Here is a 27,385-nt window from a genome sequence, read left to right on the forward strand (position 1 = left end):
GCTGGCATCCGTGGTTACCAGGACCCAGTCCTGTATGCCGAATCTGCGGCCCTCTTGAAGATGAGCACTCTCCAGCCACCACAGTAGAGATACCCTGGTCCTTGGAGACAGGGTTATCAACCGATGCATCTGAAGATGCGATCCCGACCACTTGTCCAAGACGTCCCACTGAAAGGTTCTTGCATGGAACCTGCCGAATGGAATTTTGCTTCGTAAGAAGCTACCATTTTTCCCAGGACTCGTGTGCAGTGATGCACCGATACCTGTTTTGGTTTCAGGAGGTCTCTGACTAGAGATGACAGCTCCTTGGCTTTCTCCTGCGGGAGAAACTTTTTTCTGTTCTGTGTCCAGAACCATCCCCAGGAACAGTAGGCGTGTGGTAGGAACCAGCTGTGACTTTGGAATGTATAGAATCCATCCGTGCTGTTGTAGCACTTCCCGAGATAGTGCTACTCCGACCAACAACTGCTCCTTGGACCTCGCCTTTATAAGGAGATCGTCCAAGTACAGGATAATTAAAACTCCCTTTTTCGAAGGAGTATCATCATTTCTGCCATTACCTTGGTAAAGACCCTCGATGCCGTGGACAGTCCAAACGACAGTGTTTGGAATTGGTAATGGCAATCCTGTACCACAAATCTGAGGTACTCCTGGTGAGGATGGTAAATGGGGACATGTAGGGAAGCCTCCTTGATGTCCAGGGATACCATGTAATCCCCCTCCTCCAGGCTTGCAATAACCGCCCTGAGCGATTCCATCTTGAACTTGAATTTTTTTTTATGTATGTGTTCAAGGATTTCAAATTTAAAATGGGTCTCACCGAACCGTCCGGTTTCGGTACCACAAACAGTGTGGAATAGTAACCCCGTCCTTGTTGAAGTAGGGGCACCTTGACTATCACCTGCTGGGAATACAGCTTGTGAATTGCCTCTAGCACAGCCTCCCTGCCTGAGGGAGTTGTCGGCAAGGCAGATTTGAGGAAACGGCGGGGGGGGGGGGGGGGAGACGCCTCGAATTCCAGCTTGTACCCCTGAGATACTACTTGAAGGATCCAGGGAGCCATCTGTGAGTGAGCCCACTGATCGCTGAAATTTTTGAGGCGGCCCCCCACCGTACCTGGCTACGCCTGTGGAGCCCCCGCGTCATGCGGTGGACTCAGAGGAAGCGGGGGAGGAATTTTGATTCTGGGAACTGGCTGACTGGTGCAGCTTTTTCCCTCTTCCCTCGTCTCTGTGCAGAAAGGAAGCGCCTTTTACCCGCTTGCTTTTCTGAAGCCTAAAGGACTGTACCTGATAATACAGTGCTTTCTTAGGCTGTGAGGAAACCTGAGGTAAAAAAAAATTCTTCCCAGCTGTTGCTGTGGATACGAGGTCCCAGAGACCATCCCCAAACAATTCCTCACCCTTATAAGGCTCTATGTGCCTTTTAAAGTCAGCATCACCTGTCCAGTGTCGGGTCTCTAATACCCTCCTGACAGAATGGACATTGCATTAATTCTGGATGCCAGCCGGCAAAATATCCCTCTGTGCATCCCTCATATATAAGACGATGTCTTATGTTCGCAAAATAGTATCCCTGTTTGACAGAGTTACAGACCACGCTGCAGCAGCACTATCTGCAGGTCTCAGTCTAGTACCTGAGTGTGTAAATACAGACTTCAGGATAGCCTCCTGCTTTTTATCAGCAGGTACCTTCAAAGTGTCCGTATCCTAAGACGGCAGTGTCACCTTTTTTGACAAACGTGTGAGCGCCTTATCCACCCTAGGGGATATCTCCCAGCGTAACTTATCCTCTGGCGGGAAAGGGTACGCCATCAGTAACTTTTTAGAAATTACCAGTTTCTTATCGGGGGAACCCACGCTTTTTCACACTTCATTCACTCATTTGATGGGGGAACAAAACACTGCCTGCTTTTTCTCCCCAAACATAAAACCCTTTTTTAGTGGTACTTGGGTTAATGTCAGAAATGTGTAACACATTTTTTATTGCCGGGATCATGTAACGGATGTTCCTAGTGGATTGTGTATATGTCTCAACCTCGTCGACACTGGAGTCAGACTCCGTGTCGACATCGGTGTCTGCCATCTGAGGGAGCGGGCGTTTTTGAGCCCCTGATGGCCTTTGAGATGCCTGGGCAGGCGCGGGCTGAGAAGCCGGCTGTCCCATAGCTGTTACGTCATCCAGCCTTTTATGTAAGGAGTTGACACTGTCGGTTTATACCTTCCACCTATCCATCCACTCTGGTGTCGGCCCCACAGGGGGCGACATCACATTTATCGGCATCTGCTCTGCCATCACATAAGCCTCCTCATCAAACGTGTCGACACAGCCGTACCGACACACCGCACACACACAGGGAATGCTCTGACTGAGGACAGGACCCCACACAGCCCTTTGGGGAGACAGAGAGAGAGTATGCCAGCACACACCAGAGCGCTATATAATTTAGGGATTAACACTATATTGAGTGAATTTTTCCCAATAGCTGCTTGTGTATACAATATTGCGCCTAAATTTAGTGCCCCCCCTCTCTTTTTAACCCTTTGAGCCTTGCAAACTACAGGGGAGAGCCTGGGGAGCTGTCTTCCAGCTGCACTGTGAAGAGAAAATGGCGCCAGTGTGCTGAGGGAGATAGCTCCGCCCCTTTTTCGCAGACTTTTCTCCCGCTTATTTATGGATTCTGGCAGGGGTATTTATCACATATATAGCCTCTGGGGCTATATATTGTGATATATTTGCCAGCCAAGGTGTTTTTATTGCTGCTCAGGGCGCCCCCCCCCCAGCGCCCTGCACCCTCAGTGACCGGAGTGTGAAGTGTGCAAGAGGAGCAATGGCGCACAGCTGCAGTGCTGTGCGCTACCTTGGTAAAGACTGATGTCTTCTGCCGCCGATTTTCCGGACCTCTTTTTGCTTCTGGCTCTGTAAGGGGGACGGCGGCGCGGCTCCGGGAACGAACACCAAGGCCAGTTCCATGCGGTCGATCCCTCTGGAGCTAATGGTGTCCAGTAGCCTAAGAAGCCCAAGCTAGCTGCAAGCAGGTAGGTTCGCTTCTTCTCCCCTTAGTCCCTCGATGCAGTGAGCCTGTTGCCAGCAGGTCTCACTGTAAAAATAAAAAAACGAAAATAAACTTTCTTTCTAGGAGCTCAGGAGAGCCCCTAGTGTGCATCCAGCTCGGCCGGGCACAGAAATCTAACTAAGGCTTGGAGGAGGGTCATAGTGGGAGGAGCCAGTGCACACCAGGTAGTCTAAAAGCTTTCTTTTAGTTGTGCCCAGTCTCCTGCGGAGCCGCTATTCCCCATGGTCCTTTCGGAGTTCCCAGCATCCACTAGGACGTTAGAGAAAGTTTGTTTACAAACGCCACACACAAAGGACCCATAATTCCAGCTACTCTACTGCATACAAAACACCCTCCATGATGAACCAACATTTTTCTATCGGAATTTCTTCCAGTCTTCGGTTGTCCACTGGCAGTGCTTAAGGACCCAGGGAAGCCTCTTTTCATTGCTGCAGAAAAGCTGTAAGTTCTTAACCCATTACTTGTTCCTTGAAAAGGCCTTTTTTAAAAAAAATCTGAAAATAGGATTTTAATTACCTGCCGGTAAATCCTTTTCTTGTAGTCTGTAGGGGATACTGGAAATCCATTTAAGACCATGGGGTATAGCCAGGTTCACTAGGAGCCTTGGGCACTTTAAGAATTTGATAGTGTGCGCTGGCTCCACCCTTTATGCCCCTCCTACTAGACTCCGTTTAGGAAACTGTGCCCGAGAAGACGGACATACTTTGAGAGAAAGATAGATGAGGAAAGTGGTGAGATTACGAACCAGCACACATAGCACAATAGGAAACCATGCTAACCAAACTTGAAACATGAACAGCAACAGCTGAACAAACCAGAATACTTAACGAAGTAACAGTGCAGGAAGAACGAAGCACCGGGCGGGCGCCCAGTATCCTCTACGGACTACGAGAAAAGGATTTACCGGTAGGTAATTAAAATCCTATTTTCTCTTACGTCCTTGGGGATACTGGGAATTACCAAAGCTCCCAAACCGGGTGGGAGAGTGCTAAGGTTCCTGCAGAACTGATTGACCAAACTGAAGGTCTTCAGAGGCCAAAGTATCGAACTAGTAAAACTTTGCAAACGTGTTCGAACCTGACCAAGTAGCTGCTCGGCGGAGCTGTAAGGCCGAGACACCCCGGGCAGCCGCACAAGAATCCACCGACCTAGTAGAGTGGGCCTGTACAGATTTTGGAACCGGCAATCCTGCCGTGGAATAAGCATGTTGGATAGTGAGCCTGATCCAGCATGCAATAGACTGCTTTGAAGCAGGATACCCAATTTTATTGGGATAATAGAGAACGAACAACGAATCGATTTCCTGTGATGAGCTGTCCTCTTTACGTATACCTTCAAAGCCCTCACAACATCCAAGAACTTTGAAGTAGAAGTGTCCGTTACAGCCGGAACCACAATAGGTTGGTTGATGTGAAACGCGGACACCACCTTAGGAAGAAATTGCTGACGAGTTCTGAGTTCAGCTCTGTCCTCATGGAAAATTAAGTAGGGGCTCTTGAGAGCCAAAGCCCCTAGCTTCGACACACGTCTTGCTGAAGCCAAGGCCAACAGTGTGACGGTCTTCCACGTAAGGTACTTTACGTTAACCTCCTGTACGGGTTCAAACCAGTCCGATTGGAAAAACTGCAGTACCAAATTGAGATCCCAAGGTGCCGTGGTAGGCACAAAGGGAGGTTGGATGTGCAGAACACCTTTCAAGAACATCTGGGCCTCAAGGAGAGAAACCAATTGTTTCTGAAAGTAAATAGACAAGGCGTAGGCCCGCATCCATCCCCAACTGCAGAAAAAGCAGGAAACGTCCACCGCAGTATATTGACTACTCTCATACCAAGAGACATACTGTTTCCATATACGGTGGTAATGTTTAGACTTTACCCCCTACCTGGCTTGGATCATAGTCGGGATGACCTTGTCAGGAATCCCTCTTCTGGCTAGAATTAGCTGTTCAACTTCCATGCCGTTAAATGTAGCTGCGGTAAGTCTTGATAGACGAACGGGCCCTGTTGCAGAAGATCCTCGTGAAGAGGTAGAGGCCATGGATCTTCGATCAGCATCCCGAGAAGATCCACGTACCAGGCCCTTCGGGGCCAGTCTGGAGCAATGAGGATTGCTTGAACCTTTTCCCTTTTTATTCTCTTTAGAATTCTTGGTATCAGAGCAAGTGGAGGAAACATGTACACCAGCTGGTAGAACCACGGAGTTGTCAGAGCGTCTACCGGCACTGCTTGTGGGTCTCTCGACCTGGAACAATACCGCTTGAGCTTCTTGGTGAGTCGAGAGGCCACCATGACGATCTGTGGATATCCCCACCGACGTGTCAACCACCGGAACACCTCTGGGTGGAGGCCCCATTCCCCTGGGAGCAGGTCGTGTCTGCTGAGGAAGTCTGCTTCCCACTTGTCAACTCCCGGAATGAAGACCGCCGACAATGCAAGAGCGTGTTTTCCGGTCAGAGGAGAATTCTTGACACCTCTAACATTGCTGTTCTGATTTTCGTTCCGCCCTGTCGGTTTATGTACGTTACCGCCGTTACATTGTCAGACTGGACTTGAATGGCCCAGATTCAGATGTAGAAATGAGGCCTGCAGAAGAGCGTTGTAGATTGCCCTGAGCTCCAAGATGTTTATCGGAAGGACGACTTCTGGACATGACCATCTTCATTGAATCTGCACCCCCTGGGTGACTGCTCCACAACCTCTGAGGCTTGCGTCTGTGGTTAGCAGAATCCAATTCTGAATCCCGAACCTCCGACCCTCGACGAGGTGAGTAGTCTGTAGCCACCACAGAAGGGAGTCTGGCTTTTGGCGACAGATGGAGTCTGGCTTTTGGCGACAGATGGATCCTCTGGTGCATGTGAAGATGTGATCTGGACCATTTGTCCCACAGATCCAGCTGGAAGGGCCTCGCATGAAACCTTCTGTACTGAAGCGCCTCGCAAGAGGCCACCATTTTCCCCAGAAGGCGAATGCACAGAGATCTGGGTTGGCTTCAGGACAACCCGAACCATTAACTGGATTACCATAGCCTTCTCCAAGGGAAGGAACACTCTGAGACCCTGTGTCCAGTATCATTCCTAGGAAAGGAAGCCTCTGCGTCAGTTCCAGGTGAGATTTTGGTTCAGAATACACCTGTGATCCAGGAGTAGTCTGGTTGAGAGGTCAATGCTGTCCAACAACGGCTCCCTGGACGGTACCTTTATCAGAAGATCGTCCAGGTATTAAATTATGTTCACTCCCTGTTTGCGGAGTAGAAACATCATCTCTGCCATCACTTTGGTGATCACCCTTGGTGCCATGGAGAGACCAAAATGGCAGGGCCTGGAACTTGCAGAGACAGTCCTGCAGTGCAAACCGTAGTTAAGCCTGATGAGGCAGCCAGATCAGAATGTGAAGGTATGCATCCTTGATATACAGAGAAACTAGGAATTCCCCCTCCTCCAGACCCAAGATCACCGCTCTCAGACACTCCATCTTGAATTAGAACACTCGTTAAGTACGGGTTCAACGACTTGAGGTTCAAAATCAGTCTTACTGAGCCGTACGGTTTCAGTACTACAAACAAGTTGGAATAATGGGGGTCATTCTGACCCGTTTGCACGCAGTGGTTGTTCGCTGCGATGAGAACGGGTCAGAACTGAGCATGCGCGGCGCACACGCGCCGTTGCCCGGCAACGGAGCGCCTAGCGTGAAGAAAAGACGCAGCGCTGGACGGAAAGAAGATTGACAGCGGAGAGGCGGTCCGGGGTGGATACTCACCATTGGAGGCCGTTTTCGGGGAGTGGTAATAAGAACGCAGGCGTGTCCAGGCGAACGGAGGGCAGATGTCTGACGTCAGGACCAGGACCTTCATCGCTGGATCCGTCGCACTGGGCAAGTAGCTGTAGGGCTGGTCTTGTTTTGCAGGAAATGTTTTAAGCATAGCAGGGCTGCACAAGCGATCGCTGTCCTGCTATGCTAAAATACACTCCCCCATAGGCGGGGATTAGTTGATCGCAGCAGCAGCAAAAAGTTGCTGGCTGCGATCAACTCGGAATGACCCCCAATATCCCTTGTTTTGCAGATCGGTGAAACTGGAACAATGACCTGGGTCTGTACCAGTGTTTGAATGGCGTCCTGTAACATTATACTTGCCTCTTGTGAAACTGGTAAGCCTGATATAAAAAATCTGTGAGGTGGGAGCTTCTGAAACTCCAGTCTGTAGACCTGGGAAATAAGATCTATGACCCAGGGATCCTGGCACGAACCTGTCCAGAAACAGGTTCCTCCAGGCATCGCGGTCCACCATCATGCTGAAGGCTTTGAGGAAGCAGAGCTTGAGCTCTGTTCCTGTGAACCAGCAGTTGCTGGTTTGCGTGGTTTACCTCTAGCGCCTCTGGTGGCTGTAGAAGAACCTCTGGCTTTCCTGGCTGGTGGAGCTACAGAAGGAAGATACGTGGACTTACCAGCAGTAGCTTTGGAAATCCATTTGTCTAGTTCATCTCCAAATAAGACCTCTCCTGTGAATGGTAGGCTTTCCACGCCTTTCCTGGAGTCTGCAGTCCACTGGCGTAGCTTTAAGCCTCTGCATGCTGACACTGCCATAGCAGTGGTGCATGCATTAAGCAAGCCAATTTCTTTTATGGCTTCTACCATAAAATTTGCAGTGTCCTGTATATGTTGCAGGAGAAAAATAATCTCCCCCTGAGACAAGGTACCTAACCCCTCAAGTAGGTTAACTGACCATTTGGCAATGGCTTTAGTAATCCACCCACATGCTATAGTGGGTCTCTGGGCCACACCAGCTGCTTTATACAAAGATTCAAGTGTATTCTCAATTCTACGATCAGCCGTGTATTTTAGGGTAGCTGTACCCGGGACAGGCAATACAATTTTCCGTGACAGCCTGGATACTGATGCATCCACTATCGGTGGATTTTCCCATTCTGTCCTATCCTCAGGAGAAAAAAATAGACGTTATGGTAAGAACTTACCGTTGATAACGTCATTTCTCTTATGTCCACAGGTAGCCACAGGATAACGTAGGGATATGCTGGAGCGATAGCGGAAATGGCACCAAACGGTCACGAGCTTTCTGGCCTCACAGGATGCATCGGGCTACACCATATAGTCCCGCCCACTGACTCAGTCAAATCAGTTCTTTCCACAGCGATTAGGCAGGAGCATCAGGTAGTACCCTGTTCAGGCGATAAGAACACACATGCACACCCTTCCATACAAGAGGGAAGAGGTTTAGTGATTGTCAAGATCCTCAAATCAGGTGCGTCAGGGTGGGATACCTGTGGACATAAGAGAAATTACGTTATCAACGGTAAGTTCTTACCATAACGTCTATTTCTCTGGCTGGGTCCACAGGTTATCCACAGGATAACGTAGGGATTTCCCAAAGCCATTTTTAGTGGTGGGGACGCTCCTGATTAGACAGGAGGACCTTTCGCCCGAAGTCAGCGTCATGAGAGTCAAAAGTATCCAAGGCATAATGTCTGATGGAATGTGTTTATGGAAGACCATGTGGCTGCCTTACAAATCTGTTCTGCTGAAGCACCCTGTTGTGCTGCCCATGAAGGACCTACCTTACGTGTAAAGTGAGCAGAGACATTAGCCAGAGTAGGGAGATCTGCATGAGAATAAGCTTCTGATATTACCATTCGGAGACATCTTGCCAGCATCCGTTTACTAGCATGCCATCCTCTTCTATGAAATCCGTAGAGGATGAAAAGAGAATCTGTTTTTCTGATGGCACTAGTACGATCTATGTAGATTCTTAATGCTCTGACTACGTCCAGCGACGCTTCTCCCGCAGAATGTCCCGATACCTGAAAAGCTGGGACTACAATCTCTTCATTAAGGTGAAACTTTGAAACCACTTTCGGAAGATAACCAGATCTAGTTCTGAGAACTGCTCTGTCTGGAAAAAAACTTCGGAAAGGAGACTTACACGATAACGCTCCTAAATCTGACACTCTTCTGGCTGACGCCATTGCCAGTAGAAAAAGTACTTTAGCAGTTAACCATTTAATATCTGCTCTCTTAAGTGGTTCAAACGGAGGTCCCCGGAGGAATTTAAGAACTAAATTCAAATCCCAGGGAGCTGCAGGAGGAACGAATGGAGGTTGAATATGTACAACTCCCTGAAAGAAAGTACGTACATCCTGTAAATCAGCAATCTTTCGCTGAAACCAAACAGTTAACGCTGATACTTGAACTTTCAAGGAAGCTACTTTCAAACCTTTATCCAATCCTGCTTGAAGGAAATCCAAAATCCTGGATACTTTAAAAGATCTTGGATTCAAACTTTTTTCAGTACACCAATGAATATAGGCTTGCCATATTCTATGATACACACGAGCTGAAGAAGGCTTTCTTGCTCTAAGCATAGTTTGGATTACTTGTTTTGAAAATCCTCTAGCTTCTAAGATAGAGGTTTCAAAAGCCACGCCGTCAAAGACAGACGATCCAGATGGCTGTGACAACAAGGACCCTGCATCAGCAGATCTGGACGTTGAGGGAGCAGTATTGGTGCTTCCATGGACGTTCTCAGTAGATCTGTGTACCAATGCCTTCTTGGCCAAGCTGGTGCTATTAGAATTATCGCTCCCTTTGCTTGCTTTATTTTTCTCAATACTCTGGGTAACAGAGATATTGGAGGGAACAGATATGCCAGACGAAATTTCCATTCTACTGACAGTGCATCTACAAGGACTGCTCCTGGATCCTTTGTTCTCGATCCGTACCTCGGAACTTTGTTGTTTAGACGAGACGCCATGAGGTCTATCTCTGGTAGACCCCATCTGTTCACTATTGTCTGAAACACTTCTAGGTGTAATGCCCATTCGGTTTCCTGAATGGTGTGGTGTGTCGACTGAGAAAATCCGCTTCCCAGTTCAGTACACCTGGGACAAACACTGCCGACAATGCTAGGAGATGGAGTTCTGCCCATCTTAGAATGGGGGTTACTTCCTCCATCAATCTTTTGCTGTGAGTTCCTCCTTGAGGTTTGAGGTACGCTACCGCTGTCGCATTGTCTGAGCGAATCTGGACCGGTCTTCCTTGCAGACTGTCCTTTGCCTGAACCAGAGCCATGTAAATGGCCCTTATTTCCAACAGATTTATTGGCAGGCGACTTTCCCTTATGGTCCATTTTCCCTGGAACCAAAGGTCTCCGAGTACCGCACCCCAGCTTTGCAGACTGGCATCTGTTGTCAGGACTTGCCATTCTTTTATCCACAAGAGTCCCCTTGTTTAAATGGTCTGTTTGCAGCCACCACGCTAGACACCTTTTTACGTTTACTGGAAACTTTATCAACTGCTTTTTTATCGTCTGATTTCCGTTCCATTTGGTCAGAATAAGGTGCTGTAATGGTCTGGAGTTGAATTGCGCATATTCCACCATGTCGAAGGTTGATACCATCAGACCCAACAGTCGCATTGCTGCATGGACTGACATTGTCTGGGTGTGCAACGCTTCCTGAGTCATGACCTGCACCTTGACTATCTTTTTCTCTGGTAAGAAAACTCTCTGTAGGTCTGAATCCAATATGGCCCCCAAATGAACCATCCGCTGTGACGGATTCAGAGACGACTTTTCCCAATTTATGAGCCACCCGTGTCTCTGTAAACAAACTACTGTCTGTTGAAGATGGCTCAAAAGTAACTCATGCGAATGTGCTAGGATTAATAGGTCGTTGAGGTATGGGAATATTCTTATCCCCTGCTTGCGGAGATAAGCCGCCATAACCACCATCATTTTCGTAAACACCCTGGGTGCTGTTGCTAGCCCGAAGGGCAAGGCTTGGAACTGAAAATGTTCCTGGAGGATGGCAAACCCGAGGTAACACTGATGAGACAGTGCTATAGGCACATGTAGGTAAACATCCTGTACATCCAGAGATACCATGTACTCTCCTGGTTCCATAGCCAACATTATGGAGCGTAATGTCTCCATGTGGAACCTTGGGATCCAAATGTATTTGTTTAACATTTTCAGATTGAGAATTGGTCGAAATGACCCATTTGGCTTCTGGATCAGAAATAGAGTGGAGTAATACCCCTGTCCCCTTTGTGATGGAGGTACTGGGACAATCACAGCTGACTGCAGTAATTTTTGGACTGCTTCTCGCAGGGCATTGGCCTTTGACTCTATACGAGACGGGCTGGTGCAAAAAAATCTTTGAGGAGGCTGCCTCCTGAATGGGAACCCATACCCCTGAGAAACCACCTTCTGCACCCAAGCATCTGTTGTCGACTGTTGCCATATGTGTGCAAAACGAAGGAGTCGGCCCCGAACCCTGGAATCCTCCAGGCGGAGGCCCGTCTCTTCAGGCTGATGGTTTCTGTTCAGGCTTGGAAGCTGGCTTTTTGCTAGCCCACTGCTTCCTACCCCTGGTTTTGAACTGGGGTTGCTTAGACTCCTCCTTAGCCTTTGCTTTGCCATCAAAATGGCCGAAACTTTGAACCCCTAGACTTAGGGTTATAACTAGTTGGAAATCTGACCTTCCTTGAGTCAGCTTCTGACTCTAGAATGTCTGACAATCGTTTCCCAAACAATATATTACCAATAAAAGGTAATGCTTCCAATTCCTTCTTGGATTCTGCATCCGCTTTCCAAGTGCGCAGCCAAATTGCTCTACGAGCGGCTACCGTCAAAGCTGATGCTCTAGAAGCGATTGTACCCATGTCAATTGCCGCTTCTTCCAAGTATTGGGCAGATTGTCTTAAACGGCTTAAATGATACTCTTGCTCCCTATTAGGAGAAGAGAGGTCATTCTCTAGTTCCTCTATCCATTCGCCCATTGCCTTTGCTATCCAGGCCGAAGCCATAGCAGGTCTTACCACTGCTCCTGCGAGAGAAAATATTTTTTTCAAGAAGCTATCTACCCTTCTGTCTGTGACATCATTTAGTGAGGTAGATGACAGTGGTAAAGCAGATTTATGCACAAGTCGCAGTACATGTGCATCTACTTTTGGAGGAACTTCTCTTTTCTAACAATCCGCAGCTGGAAATGGATAATAAGAATTCCATCTTTTCGGAACCTTATACTTTTTACTGGGCGTCGCCCAAGATTCTGCCATCATTTCCGTCAGCTCATCTGACGCTGGGAATTCAGCTTAAACGGTTTTTGTTCGTTTAAACACAGGTGCTTTAGACTTCGACACTGTTTTGGTTGGCTCTTCCAAAGAGAGAACAGCCTTCACAGCCTCAATAAGTTCATCTACATCCTCTGAACTAAAACTCTGCGACTGATCATCATACAGAGTATTTGAATATACTGCATCATCATCTGTTGTATCATCTTGTGTAGCCTGCAACATAGACGCATCTGTCTTAGTCTTACCTGGATCCAAGCCGTAGTGAGGGAGCTGCATGTATGGGTTAATAGTGTAACCTAACCCCTGGGGTGGTGCTGCCAGAGTTAACCTGTCCGCTATTGAAGACAACGTCTTTGCGAATATACTCCATGGTGGTTCTATTGGTTGTTGAACCAAATCCTGTTATTTACTTTGCTGAAAAGCAAAACAGTTCGCACATAACCCCTCATGTGTGACCAACTGTTCAATTAACTCTGTCTTACAAGACAAACATGTTAGGGATGTAGGAGTGCCTGATAAATTTTCCTCGTCACTTTTGCCGCTCACAGACATGGTAATATTCTGTTAATGACTACACAATTTGTGACTGAAAATCACCTATATATGGATATATAGAAGTGAGATCAATCTGACCACAACCGTGCACCTGAATTGAGGGTCAGAACAGGACTGACGACATAAAAAAGTCCGCACACATACTAGCAGTCAGTCACATATTAAGGCATTAAACATTGTCATATGAGAATACAACCCCCATAACAACTTACAAGTAAGTAGTAAAATTGTACTTCTGTTTTAACTGTTTTTTTTCAAACATAACATGCAGAAACAACAGTAATAAACAGGTCTCATATGCAATATGTACTAAAATTAACAATTCATACTAACAAGTAGAGAGAATTTTTAGTACTGTTTACCCTTCCTCCATAGAGCGGGATACAGGGAGACTCACCACACTTCCATATCCAAGCAAATACGTTCGTAAGACGCCGAGTGGATTCAGACGCTACTGATGTACACTACCGCTCCTGATAACTGATGAAAGACACAGTCGCTCACTGACGGACACGGACGGTCCGCGACTTCCACGTGTATGCAGACGCTAAGGCCTGCGACACGGTCTAGGCGGGATCTCTAGTGTACACAACCGCAGCGTCTAAGCTGCGACCGAGTACCCTCGTGGTAGCGTCTGAGATGGAAGTGAGGTCATTCAGTTCATGGACGGGAGACGCGCGGAAACTGGTCATGAACTTGGGGGAGGGGCGGCCAGGAGGGCGTCTGAATCCCCCTGTTGACTTAAACTCTAAGAATCGCCGCCTCAACCTAGTCCTGGCGCCTATGATCCCTAGAGCGTAGCGCTGTCGCACCAGAGTGTTCGGCGCATCAACACACTGTTTGTAGTCTCCACCAAAAGTAGTGTAGCTGTGTCCCCTCTAGTAAGAGGAAATCCATAGACTTGCCTTCCCCCCATGCTCTGGCCACAGCCTGATTACATCTGCTGGACCTGCTAGAACATCCGACACAGACGCCCGTCGAGACAGCACTGTACCGCGAAGGTAAGCGTTGTTGCGACCCGGTGGGGAGTTGTTGGAGCGACTCTTTCTAGTATGCGTTTAAGACGCTGTTAAGAAAAGTCGCTCAGAAAACATAGTAAGACTATAAAAATAAAATAATAAAAGCTTCAGGCTGCTATTACCAGCAGCCCTGTGACCATGGTCCGGCTCCTGCAGCACCAAACAAAAAACTGATTTGACTGAGTCAGTGGGCGGGACTATATGGTGAAGCCCCGATGCATCCTGGGAGGCCAGAAAGCTTGTGACCGTTTGGTGCCATTTCCGCTATAGCTCCAGCATATCCCTACGTTATCCTGTGGATAACCTGTGGACCCAGCCAGAGAAATAGGATTTTAATACCTACCGGTAAATCCTTTTCTCTTAGTCCGTAGAGGATGCTGGGGATGCTTCAAGAACCATGGGGTATAGACAGGATCTGCAGGAGACATGGGCAAACTTTAATACTTTGAATGGGTGTGAACTGCCTCCTCCCTCTATGCCCCTCCTCCAGACTCCAGTTTAAGTAACTGTGCCCAGGGAGACGGACATTTCGAGGAAAGAATTTATTGATAAACTACGGTGAGCATTTTACCAGCTCACACCTCCGGTATGCCGCAGAACGTGGCATTCAATAGAACACAAACCGACGGCATGAAGAATATGCAGCAATACGCTGACAAAGCGTAACACAACCTGTGTTTGTAAACACAACCAATAACAGCATAACGCATGCCATGGCATGAATATCGTCAGCAACAGGCTGACTTAAACGCAAGACACCATGTGTGTAAACATACCCAATAACTGCAGATACAGTACGCACTGGGACGGGCGCCCAGCATCCTCTACGGACTAAGAGAAAAGGATTTACCGGTAGGTATTAAAATCCTATTTTCTCATACGTCCTAGAGGATGCTGGGGATGCTTCAAGAACCATGGTGTTTATACCAAAGCTCTAGAACAGGCGGGAGAGTGCGGATGACTCTGCAGCACCGACTGACCAAACAAGAGGTCCTCATCAGCCAGGGTATCAAACTTGTAAAACTTCGCAAAGGTGTTTGATCCCGACCAAGTAGCAGCTCGGTAAAGCTGTAATGCCGAGACCCCTCGGACAGCCGCCCAGTATGAGCCCACCTTTCTGGTAGAATGGGCTTTCACCGATTTCGGTAACGGCAATCCTGCCATAGAATGAGCCTGCTGAATCGTAGTACAGATTCAGCGTGCAATAGTCTGCTTGGAAGCAGGAGCCCCAATCTTGTTGGGAGGCCACTGAACAAACAGAGCCTCTGTTTTCCTAATCTGAGCCGTTCTGGCGACATAGATTTTCAAAGCTCTGACCACATCAAGAGACTTCGATTCCACCAAGGCGTCAGTAGCCACTGGCACCACAATAGGCTGGTTTACGTGAAACGATGAAACCACTTTTGGCAGAAATCGCTGACGAGTTCTCAACTCCGCTCTATCTGCAAGGAAGATTAACTAGGACTTTTGTGAGACAAAGCCGCCAACTCAGACACCCGCCTTGCGGATGCCAAGGCCAACAGCATGACCACTTTCCAAGTAAGGAATTTCAACTCAACCTTACGTAAAGGTTCAAACCAATGAGATTGCAGGAACTGCAACACCACATTAATATTCCATGGTGCCACTGGGGGAACAAAGGGAGGTTGGATGTGCAGCACGCCCTTCACGAAGGTCTGAACTTCTGGAAGGGAGGCCAATTCTTTCTGAAAGAAAATAGATAAGGCCGAAATTTGTACTTTAATGGAGCCTAACTTTAGGCCCGCATCCACACCTGCTTGCAAAAAATGGAACAAACTCCCCAGCTGAAATTTTTCCGTAGGAGCCTTCTTGGATTCACACCAAGACACATATTTTCTCCAAATACGGTGGTAAAGCTTCGCCGTTACTTCTTTCTAGCCTAAAGCAGTGTGGGAATGACTTCACTGGGAATACCCTTTTGGGCTAATATTTGGCATTCAACCGCCATGCCATCAAACGCAGCCGCGGTAAGTCTTGATACACGCACGGTCCTTGCTGTAACAGGTCCTCTCGTAGAGGAAGAGGCCAGGGATCTTCTATGAGTAATTCTTGAAGATCTGGATACCAAGCCCTCCTTGGCCAGTCCGGAACAATGAGGATCGCCTGAACCTTTGTTCTTCTTACGATCTTTATCACCTTCGGAAAGAGTGGTAGTGGAGGGAACACATAGATCGACAAACACCCACGGTGTCACCAGGGCATCCACCGCTATTGCTTGAGGGTCCCTCGACCTGGAACAATATCTCTGAAGTTTCTTGTTGAGGCAAGATGCCATCATGTCTATTTGAGGAATTCCCCAACGACTTGTGACTTCTGCAAAGACTTCTTAATGAAGACCCCACTCTCCTGGATGGAGATCGTGTCTGCTGAGGAAGTCTGCTTCCAAGTTGTCTACACCCAGAATGAAGACCGCTGACAGAGCGCTTACATGTCTTTCCGCCCAGCGGAAAACTTTTGTGGCTTCTGCCTTTGCCGCTCTGCTCTTCGTTCCGCCCTGGCGGTTTACGTACGCCACTGCTGTTAAGTTGTCCGACTGAATTAAGACGGGCAGAACGCGAAGATGTTCCGCTTGTAGAAGGCCGTTGTAAATGGACCTAAATTCCAGAATGTTTATGTGCAGACAAGCTTCCTGGCTTGACCATTTTCCCTGGAAATTCTTCCCCCTGAAAGACTGCTCCCCAGCCTCGGAGACTTGCATCCATGGACACCAGGATCCAATCCTGGATCCCGAACCTTCGTCCCTCTAGGTGGTGAGAACTGTGCAGCCACCACAGGAGAGAGATTCTGGTCCTGGAAGATAGGATTATTTTCCGGTGCATGTGCAGGTGAGACCCGGACCACATGTCAAACTTGTCCCGCTAAAACCACTCTGGCATTTAACCTGCTCACTGAATGGCCTCGTAGGCCGCAACCATCTTCTTCATCAACGGAACGTATTGATAGATTGACACTGTTGCAGATCTGATCCGACTCTGGATCCTCAGAGCTCTTTCCACTGGAAGAAACATACTCTCAACAGTTCTGTATCTAACATTATTCCCAACTCCGACAACCGCGTTGTTGGGATCAACAGTGATTTTGGCAAGTTCAGGAGCCAATCACTTTGTTGAAGAACTGTCAGGGAGAAAACAACGTTTTGCACCACTTGTTTCTTTACGTCGCCGTACTCAGGAGAGCGTCCCAGTACAGAATAATAATGACCCTTACTATTGAAGGAAAACCATCATACCGCCATCACTCCTGTGAATTGGCAATGACAATTCTGAATAGCAAAGCCAGGTAAGCCTAATGGGGAAGAAACCGTACTTAGACCCTCTTTCTCCTTTTACAGATTGGAGATCCCTGCCCTGAGAGATTCCATCTTGTAGTTCAACTTCTTAAGTAGAAAGTTTTGGGACTGTTCTGACGAGCAGCCACAGAAGCACGAAAAAGCTTGACTAACAGCTTTTTTTTTTTTTTTGTGTGTGTGTGACCGGGACAGCAGGACAATGACCTGATCCTGACCCAACTCCTGTATGGCGTTGCATACTACCTCCCCATCCAGAGGAGAATCGGTAAGGTCTATTTGAAAAATCAGTGAGGGGAATCGTCTGGAAACTCCAATATGTCCCCCTTGGGACTCTATTCTTAAACTCACTGGTCCATGTCCATTCCAGGACTGACTGAAGAGTATTAGACGTGGTCCCACCGGTGAGGGCTCCCGCAAGATAGACCCAGCGACATGCGCTGGATGTGGTAGAAACAGAGGATGATTTCTGCTTCTGCGAACTCGAAAAGGCTGCTGACCTCTTACCTTTTCACCTTCCTCTACATGCAAAGAAAGGGAAAACCGTATCTATTCGGTCAAAATGACTGCATCCTACAAAAATGCGTCACCAACCGTTGTGAGGGAACATAGGTCAAGAAGGTAGACTTACCAGTGGTATCTGCCGAGATCAACTTAACAAAGCCATCCCCAAACCAGGTTTCACCTTCATATGGAAGATACTCCAGTACTTCTCGGAGTCAGCCTCAGCATTCCATTGGTGAATCCACAACGTCCTCCTAGTCGAGACCGCCATGGAAGTGGCCCGCGAACCCAAGAGTCCTATATCCCTTGTAGTCGCACGGTAGTATGCTGCAATGATATAGACATGACTCAACTTCAGGATTACCCTGCATACAACTACTCCCCCATGCGCATGTAATGCTAGTATAATCAACGTACATGCGGACACATAATTAGACTATCACATATCTTCTTCCTGCATACGATCCTTTGTGACAGGGCCCCGTGCAGAACAGGGGTGACTCTCACATTCTATCCATGAGAAGGAATAACTTTACCTCAGCATTCATTATAAATATTCCTATATATATTTTCAAATGCACCTATACACACATATATCTATATATCTATATATATCTATATATATATATATATATATATCTCTATACAGTATATCTATCTATCTATCTATCTATCTATCATATATATATATATATATATCCTTTTGTCAGGAACAGCAGGGTCCCTAATAATGTTAATACGTTCCAATGTGTATGAACAGATGCTGAATGCCGATTTTGTGGATCTGATCAGGAAACATTATGGTCGACATAAGAAAGATTATTCGAGTCGATCTCAGGGAGTAGTAAGTGGGCAAAATAACATTTCTCTCAGACCCCTCAGGATCGCAAAAATCTATTCTATGAATATGACTCCCTCCATAAATATTATCGCGTCTGTGATCGTGTCACAAACCTATGTAACCTTACTATACATACATATACATATACATATAGGTATAGCTTTTTCTGATATGAATCACATTATCATGTCAATATCCACCCAGTCAGATATTGTTGGTGCCGACAGGGTCACCCCCCACGTCTGTGTCTCCCATATAGTTTTCTCTTGGGAAAAATATACCTCTACTGACATGTTGACATTTATTTACATGTACCAAGTACTATTAGAAGTCGACAGCGCCGACATAGTCATTCCCTTTGTGGCAGAGCACTCAGCCTTAGATATGCCGACACACGTGTACCAAACACCCACTGACATTACACTGGCTATAAGGGATAGACCCCAGTATATTTTGTCATGGAAACACAGAAGGAGTTTACCAGCTCATTTCCACAGCGCTCATGATATAGTAATGCTTTTATTTTTAACTTATAATGCACCAAACAACTGTGCCCCCCATCGTTTTACACTCTGATCTGTACAGCAGTGCTTTGGAAGGACCAGCGTCTGTGAGGAGAAAATGGCGCTGGAATGAGCTGTGAGGGGGAAGCCCCGCCCCCTTAATGGCACGCTTCAGCCCCGCTATTACTTACAATATTTATACTGGCGGGGGTTAAATATAGTGCCCAGACACTTATATAGTCTATTGCCAGTCTTATTGAGGATTTATATGCTGCCCAGGGCGCCAGCCCCCCCCCCCCCCCCCTGCACCCGAAAGTGCCACTGTGTGTGGGAGCATGGCGCACAGCGCGGCCGCTGTGCGGTACCTCAAAGCCGGCACTGAAGTCTTCTGATCTTCTTCTACTCATTTGTCTTCTGACTTCTGGATCTGCTAGGCGTACCTAGAGATCAGACCCTCTGGAGCTAATGGTGTCAAGTAGCCTAAGAAGCAGAGCCTTGAAACTCACAGAAGTAGGTCTGCTTCGCTCCCCTCAGTCCCACGATGCAGGGAGACTGTTGACAGCAGTGCTCCCTGAAAATAATAAACCTAACAAAGTCTTTTCATTGAAACTCAGTAGAGCTCCCCTGTGTGTAACCAGTCTCACTGGGCACAGAATCTAAACTGGAGTCTGGAGAAGGGGCATAGAGGGAGGAGCCAGTTCTCATCCAAAGTCTTAAAGTGTGCCCATGTCTCCTGCGGATACCCCATGGTTCTTGAAGCATCCCCAGCATCCTCTAGGACGTATGAGAAAGAAAAAATATCAACCTTTTAGGGATTTGAAATTTCCTATCAGGATTAACCCACGGTTCTTCAAACAGGGTGTTTAGTTCCTTTGATACAGGAAAAGTGGCTGAGGATTTTTTATATTAAAATAAGATTCCTCAGTCTCAGCCCCTTTTTAAGTCTTTATTGCCAGTCTGGGTACTGTGTACACACGTAGTGTACTTAGACTCCGTTCGCTCCCTCAAAAGCAGTGCATCTGCACTGTGTACTGAGTCTGGAGACATAGCTGCCCCATGTAGAAGCGGTGCATCTCCGTACTCTCATGCCGCCATAATGGCCAGCGACCCGCTAACCAGGACGCCAGCTTAGTACTCACCACTCTTCTTTCTTCTGGCTCTGTTAGGGGTGGCGGCGTGCTGCGGGAATGTACGCTCGCTGTAGTGGGGCTTGCGAATAGTTCCCTCAGTAGCTAGTGTCCTGTCAGAGGGGAACGGGACCATTAACCCGGAGAGAGGTTGGGCTGTTCCCTCCCACTAAGTCCCACGAAGCAGGCAGGCTGGTGCCATCCAGTCCTGCCTGAAAATAACAAATACACAAAATAAATGCAGAAAACTCTTCAGGAGCTTCCAGCGACGTGACCGGCTTCTCCACGCACATTTTCTAAACTGAGTCTGGTAGGAGGGCATAGAGGGAGGAGCCAGCGCACACTATAAAATTCTAAAAGTGCCCAAGGCTCCTAGTGAACCAGTCTATACCCCATGGTACTAAATGGATTCCCAGTATCCCCAAGGACGCAAGAGAAATGTACATTTACATTCCACTTAAACACTGAAAATAGGATGTTAATTACCTACCGGTAAAACCTTTTCTCGTAGTCCGTAGAGGATGCTGGGGTCCACATTAGAACCATGGGGTATAGACAGGGTCCACCAGGAGCCATTGGCACTTTAAGAGTTTGAGAGTGTGGGCTGGCTCCTCCCTCTATGCCCCTCCTACCAGACTCAGTCTAGAAACTGTGCCCGAGGAGACGGACATCTTCGAGAGAAGGATTTTACACAGATAGTGCAGAGATTCATACCAGCTCACACATACAAGGCAAACCAAGCTAACTAGCTTGAAACATCAGCAACGGCTGAACAAGATTACTTACCAACAAAACAGTACTTAACCTAAAACTAAGCAGTACTGAACTAAAGGATCACGAAGCGCTGGGCAGGCATCAAGCATTCTCTACGGACTACGAGAAAAGGATTTACCGGTAGGTAATTAAAATCCTATTTTCTCTTACGTCCTAGAGGATGCTGGGGTCCACATTAGTACCATGGAGATGTACCAAAGCTCCCAGAACTGGAGGGAGAGGGCGGAGGCTCCTGAAGAACCAATTGACCAAACTTAAGGTCCTCAGAGGCCAAAGTATCGAACTTGTAGAACTTTGTGAACGTGTTCAACCCCGACCAAGTATCTGCTCGGCAGAGTTGTAATGCAGAGACACCCCGGGGCAGCTGCCCTGGAAGAACCCACCTTACAAGTACAGTGCGCCTGAACAGACGTAGGACACGGCAAGCCAGCCGTAGAATACGCATGCTGGATAGAGAACCTGATCCAGCAAGATATGGTCTGCTTAGAAGCAGGACACCCAATTTTCTTGGGATCATACAGGACAAACAGTGTCCGATTTCCTGTGACAAGCAGTCCTCCTCACATAGATCTTTAGAGCCCTTACAACATCTAAGGACTTTGATGAAATTGAGGAGTCAGTCGCAAATGGCACCACAATAGGTTGGTGGATATGAAATGCCAACACAAGCTCAGCTCTATCTTCATGGAAGATCAAGTATGGGTTTTACATGAAAAAGCCCCCAACTCTGACACACGTCTAGCAGAAGCTAAGGCCAATAAAGTGACAGCCTTCCACGTAAGAAACTTTACCTCAACCTCCTGTAGAGGTTCAAACCAGTCCGACTGGAGGAACTACAACACACGTTAAGATCCCATTGCGCCGTCGGCGGTACAAAGGGAGGTTGGATGTGCAGAACTCCCTTCACAAAAGTCTGAACCTCAGGGAGGGCAGCCAACTGGTTCTGGAAGAAAATTGATAGGGCCGAAATTTGGACCTTTATGGATCCTAACCTCAGGTGAAACTCCACCGCAGGAAACTTCTTGGACTCCACCAAGTACATATTTTTTCCAAATACGATGGTAATGTTTAGATGTTATTACTTTCCTAGCCTGTATCAGGGTAGGAATAACCTTGTTCGGAATGCCCTTCCGAGCTAAGATCTGGCGTTCAACCTCCATGCCGTCTAACGTAGCCGTGGTAAGTCTTGATAGGTGAACGGCCCCTGCTGCAGCAGGTCCTCTCGAAGAGGAAGAAGACTTGGCTCTTCTAGCAGTAGATCCAGAAGATCTGCGTACCAAGCCCTACTTGGCTAGTCCGGAGCAATGAGGATAGCATGAACTCTTGTTCTCCTTAGGAGTATGAGAACTCTTGGAATGAGTGGAAGTGGAGGAAACACGTACACCGACTGGAACACCCACGAGGGGTCACCAGGGCGTCCACCGCCACTGCTTGCGAGTCCCTCGACCTTGAACAATACCGCCGAAGCTTCTTGTTGAGCAGAGAGGCCATCATGTCGATCTGGGGTACTCCCCAACGATATGTTACCTCCTTGAACACCACCGGATGGAGACCCCACTCCCCCAGGTGGAGATCGTGTCTGCTGAGGAAGTCCGCTTCCCAGTGGTCTACTCCCGGAATGAAGATTGCCGACAGCGCCAACGCGTGTTTTTCTACCCAGAGGATGATTCTTGTTACCTCTGACATTGCAGCTCTGCTCTTCGTTCCGTCTTGTCGGTTTATGTAAGCCACTGTCGTTACGTTGTCCGACTGTACCTGAATGGCCTGATTTCTTAGAAGATGGGCCACTTGGAGAAGACCATTGTATGCGGCTTAGTTCCAGAATGTTTATCGGCAGGCCGGCTTCCAGACTTGACCACCTTCATAGGAAGGTTTCCCCTTGAGTGACTGCGCCCCAGCCCCGGAGACTTGCATCCGTGGTTAGAAGGATCCAGTCCTGAATCCCGAACCAGCGGCCCTCCCGAAACTGAGGTAATTGCAGTCACCAGAGGAGTGAAATCCTGGTCCTTGGCGACAGACGTATTCTCTGGTGCATGTATAGATGGGATCCCGACCAATTGTCCAGGAGATCCAGTTGGAAGGACAGAGCATGAAACCTCCCGTACTGCAGAGCCTCGCAAGAGGCCACCATCTTCCCCAGAAGGCGAATGCACTTATGAACCGAAACCCGGGATGGCTTCAGGACATCATGGACATTTGTTTGAATCACCAACGATTTTTCCTCTGGAAGAAACACCCTCTGCACTTCCATGTCGAGGTTCATTCCCTGAAAGGACAACCTCCTGGTTGGTTTCAAATGCGAGTTTGGAAGATTCAGGATCCAACCATGTTCCCTGATAAGCTGTGTCGTGAGAGCTATGGAGCATAACAGCTTCTCCTTGGACGATGCCTTTATCAGCAGATCATCCAGATTTGGAATTATGTTCACCGCCTGTCTGCGGAGGAGAGCCATCATCTCCGCCATCACCTTGGTGAATACCCTCGATGCTGTGGAGAGGCCGAATGGCCGGGCGTGGAACGGAAAATGACAGTCCAACAGTGCGAATCTGAGATGAGCTTGATGCGGCAGCCAAATCGGAATGTGGGGGTACGCATCCTTGATATCCAGGGATACCAGGAATTCCCCCTCCTCAAGACCTGATATCACTGCCCTTAGAGGCTCCATTTTGAACTTGAACTCCCTGAGAAAGGGGTTTAGTGATTTTAAAGTTCAGAATGGGCCTGACCGAATCATCCGGCTTCGGTACCACGAAAAGTTTTGAATAGTAACCTTTGTTTTGCATCTGGGAAGGAACAGGTACAATAACCTGTGCCTCCACCAGCTTCTCGATGGCTCCCTGTAAGGTAGACCTGTCTGCCGGCAAAGTTGGCAAGCCTGATTTGAAGAACTGGTGAGGAGGGAGATCTTGAAAATACAGCTGGTACCCATGGGACACAATATCTAGTACCCAGGGAACCAGGCCGGACGACACCCAGACGTGACTGAAATGTCTAAGTCTCGCCCCCACTGGCCCTACCTCCAGGCCGCGCTGTCCACCGTCATGCTGAGGACTTTGGTGTACTAGAAGCAGGATTCTGTTCCTGGGAACCTGCAGCAGCAGGTTTCTTGGATTTTGGCCGACCTCCAAAGACGGTGTTGGACGGTTTGGCCTTTCTTGTTTTAGTAACACGAAAGGACTGTGATGCCGTTGAAGGAAGAGATTTCTTCACAGCAAGTGCAGCTGAGGGAAGAAAGGGTGACTTACCCACTGTAGCCGTGTAGATCCACGCATCCAACGCTTCCCCAAAGAGAGACTGACCTGTGTAGGGTAGGGTCTCCACACCTCTCCTGGATTCCGCGTCGGCAGACCACTGGCGCAGCCAAAGTCCTCGACGAGCTGAGACAGACATGGAAGAAATTCCTGCAGCCATTGAATCCAGGTCCTTCATGGATTCCACCATAAATCCTGCAGTATCCTGAATGTTACGTAAAAACAATTCAACGTCACTTTTATCCATAGTATCCAAATCCTCATGTAACGTGCCTGACCATTTTACTATAGCTTTGGAAATCCATGCACAGGCAATAGTAGGACGTAGTATCGCCCCTGAAGCCGTGTATATGGATTTGAGCGTAGTATCAATTTTGCGATCAGTCGGCTCCTTTAAGGCGGTAGATCCTGGAACAGGTAATACCACCCTTTTAGAGATTCTGGATACAGACGTGTCCACTATGGGTGGGTTTTCCCATTTTTTCCTATCCTCCTCAGGAAAGGGAAAAGCAACCAGAACCCTTCTAGGGATCTAGAATTTTTTCTCCGGGTTTTCCATGCTTTCTCAAATATAGCATTTAATTCCTTGGACGCAGGGAAGGTTAGCGAGGCTTTCTTATTGTCAGTGTAATAAACCTCCTCAATCTGCTCAGGTGTTGTATCTGCAATATTCAACACATCCCTTATAGCCTCTATCATCAACTGCACCCCTTCAGCAAGAGATGCGGCCCCCTAAACACATCCCCATCACCGTCTGCAGTGTCAGAGTTTATGGAAACCTCCAGAGGGGGGCCCTGAGGTAACAGAACCGGACCAAACTGCCATAGAGGTCTGTAAAACCTGAGTTGCAGATTCATTCTGTGCAACCCTAGTAGAAATCTGAGAAATCATGGATTTGATAGAGGATAAACACTCAGGCTCCCTTGCTGTTATCTGTGCTAAACAGTGCAATCCTGATTACATGGAATGAGATCATCCTGAGAGGACATATCCTCTGCAGCATATGACACATAGCTTAATGGAGACCACAAACACTCCACACACACACACAAGGGAGGACAGAGTTTCACCCCCAAGAGAGAGACAGAGATTGGAGCAAACCCACACACAGCGCTTTTCAGGTATAGGGAGACCCTAAACCAGCGCTGACTGTGTACTTTAATAGGTTACACAGTCTTTAAACAGCCTCCCCTCCCCCCTTCTACAACCCCCTGGTACCATGAGAGATAGCTGGAGTTGCTCTGGAGGGCCTGCACATCACTGACAGCGTTTCTGCAGGCAGGAAAATGGCGCTGAACGCTGCTGGGTCCACTCTGAGGAGAAGCTCCGCCCTCTTAATGGCGCTGTCTTCCCGCTCTTCATAGGATTATACTGGCCTGAGGATTGATGCTGGCAGAGATCCCTGGACCCTGACAGGCTTGAGAGGTCAGTGTAGGGTATAGGCGCTGGCTCAGGGCGCCCCTCACAGCGCCGCACAAAGCACCGATGAGCCCCGGAGCGCAGTTAGTACTGCGCTCCATACCGTGTTGCCGCCATCTTCACACCAGCTCCCCGCTTGCTAGGGGGGCCGGTGACTAACTCGCCACCGATCTTCTGGCTCTGTAAGGGGGTGGCAGCATGCTGCCGGGGTGAGCGATCCCCTGTGGCGGGTAACGTTCTACCCCCTCAGGAGCTCAGTGTCCTGTCAGCGGAGATAGTGGCTCAGACCCCGCAGGGCGTACACTACCTACCCCCCATCCTTAGTCCCACGAAACAGGGAGGCTGTTGCCAGCAGCCTCCCTGTAAAATAAAAAACTCTAAAATAACTTTTACTAAAGAAGCTCTGTAGAGCTCCCCTAGCTGTGACTGGCTCCTCCGGGCACATTGTCTAAACGGAGTCTGGTAGGAGGGGCATAAAGGGAGGAGCCAGCCCACACTCTCAAACTCTTAAAGTGCCAATGGCTCCTACTGGACCCGTCTATACCTCATGGTACTAATGTGGACCCCAGCATCCTCTAGGACGTAAGAGAAATTGGTATCATTTCAATAATAACAAATATGAAAAAACTTTTGGGTGTATATGTGTACTTGTACATTGAAATAGAATGAAGAGGGAATGACCCTGATGAAGTCTTACAACCAATAACAGCCTACACGAAGCGCGTTGGTGGCCTTGGACTTTGTTTACACCTGGCAAATCTAATATCTTCTATCCAAGGCATCTACTTGATAGTAGAAAAAAAGGCACTCTCCAAATTAGTTATCAAGAAGTTTTTAGTGTTGTATTGCATACAGGGTAGCCGACATAACTCAGCAGCATGCAGGATGACCCAGACAGCTTGACTAGAAGCATTTCTAACTTATTATTCATGCCTTGATAAAGATTCCTACTTAGGAATCGAAACGTTACGTCGGCTACCCTGTATGCTAAGGATACCCTGTATGCAATAAAACACTAAAAACTTCTTGATTACTAATGTGGAGAGTGCCTTCTACTATCAAGTAGATGGCTTGGATATAAGTGGGTAAAAACTCACAAGTGATTATTCTAAAGTGCACCCCAATAGATGACTAAATACAAGATGTGAGTGCCAGACCAAAATAAATATATATATATATATATATATATATATATATATATATACACACACACACACACACACACACACACACGTGTGTATGTATAATATGTATTTTATATATATATATATATATATATATATATATATATATATATATATATATCAAGCAATATCCGGCACTCCAATACAACAACCAAGCTCAATGCCGGGTGCCCTCCTCTTGTTAATGAAGCATATCACGGGATTACAGGCGGCACTCACGGACTCACTCAGAAAACAACCGGGAACCCCAGGTCTGCTTACAACGTTTCGGAATTTATTTCCTTCGTCAGGTAACAATACTGTATTGTTACCTGACGAAGGAAATAAATTCCGAAACGTTGTAAGCAGACCTGGGGTTCCCGGTTGTTTTCTGAGTGAGTCCATGAGTGCCGCCTGTAATCCCGTGAGAGATAGATTTATATATATATATATATATATATATATATATATATATATATAAAACAGATTTTCAGAGTGTGTAAAAGTTACTGAAATAAAAAAAGCACTGATGCTAATTGAAAATATAATGAAGCTGCTAGCAAAAGGGCACTTTGCTGGTGCCCGAAGTTTGCCAAAAGACTAATAAACATAGGGACAAGTGTATGGTTCAAATTATAAACACCAAAAATTATTTTAGAATTTTTTTTACATTTTTTAGATTAAAAAACATTTTTGGTGATATCATTTCAACACACACTGCCATATTTGTGTCCCAACTGGACCTTCTGTAATTGCATAA

General features: G+C 47.5%; 1 protein-coding gene across 3 annotated transcripts in view; it reads right to left on the reverse strand.

Moving 5' to 3' along the window:
- NOS1AP (nitric oxide synthase 1 adaptor protein) overlaps positions 1-27,385 on the reverse strand; it is a 334,948-nt gene that overhangs the window by 142,723 nt on the left and 164,840 nt on the right. The gene's annotated exons all lie outside the window — the stretch shown is intronic.

The sequence above is a fragment of the Pseudophryne corroboree genome, chromosome 9 (assembly GCF_028390025.1).
Source record: "Pseudophryne corroboree isolate aPseCor3 chromosome 9, aPseCor3.hap2, whole genome shotgun sequence".
Classification (NCBI taxonomy): Eukaryota; Metazoa; Chordata; class Amphibia; order Anura; family Myobatrachidae; genus Pseudophryne; species Pseudophryne corroboree.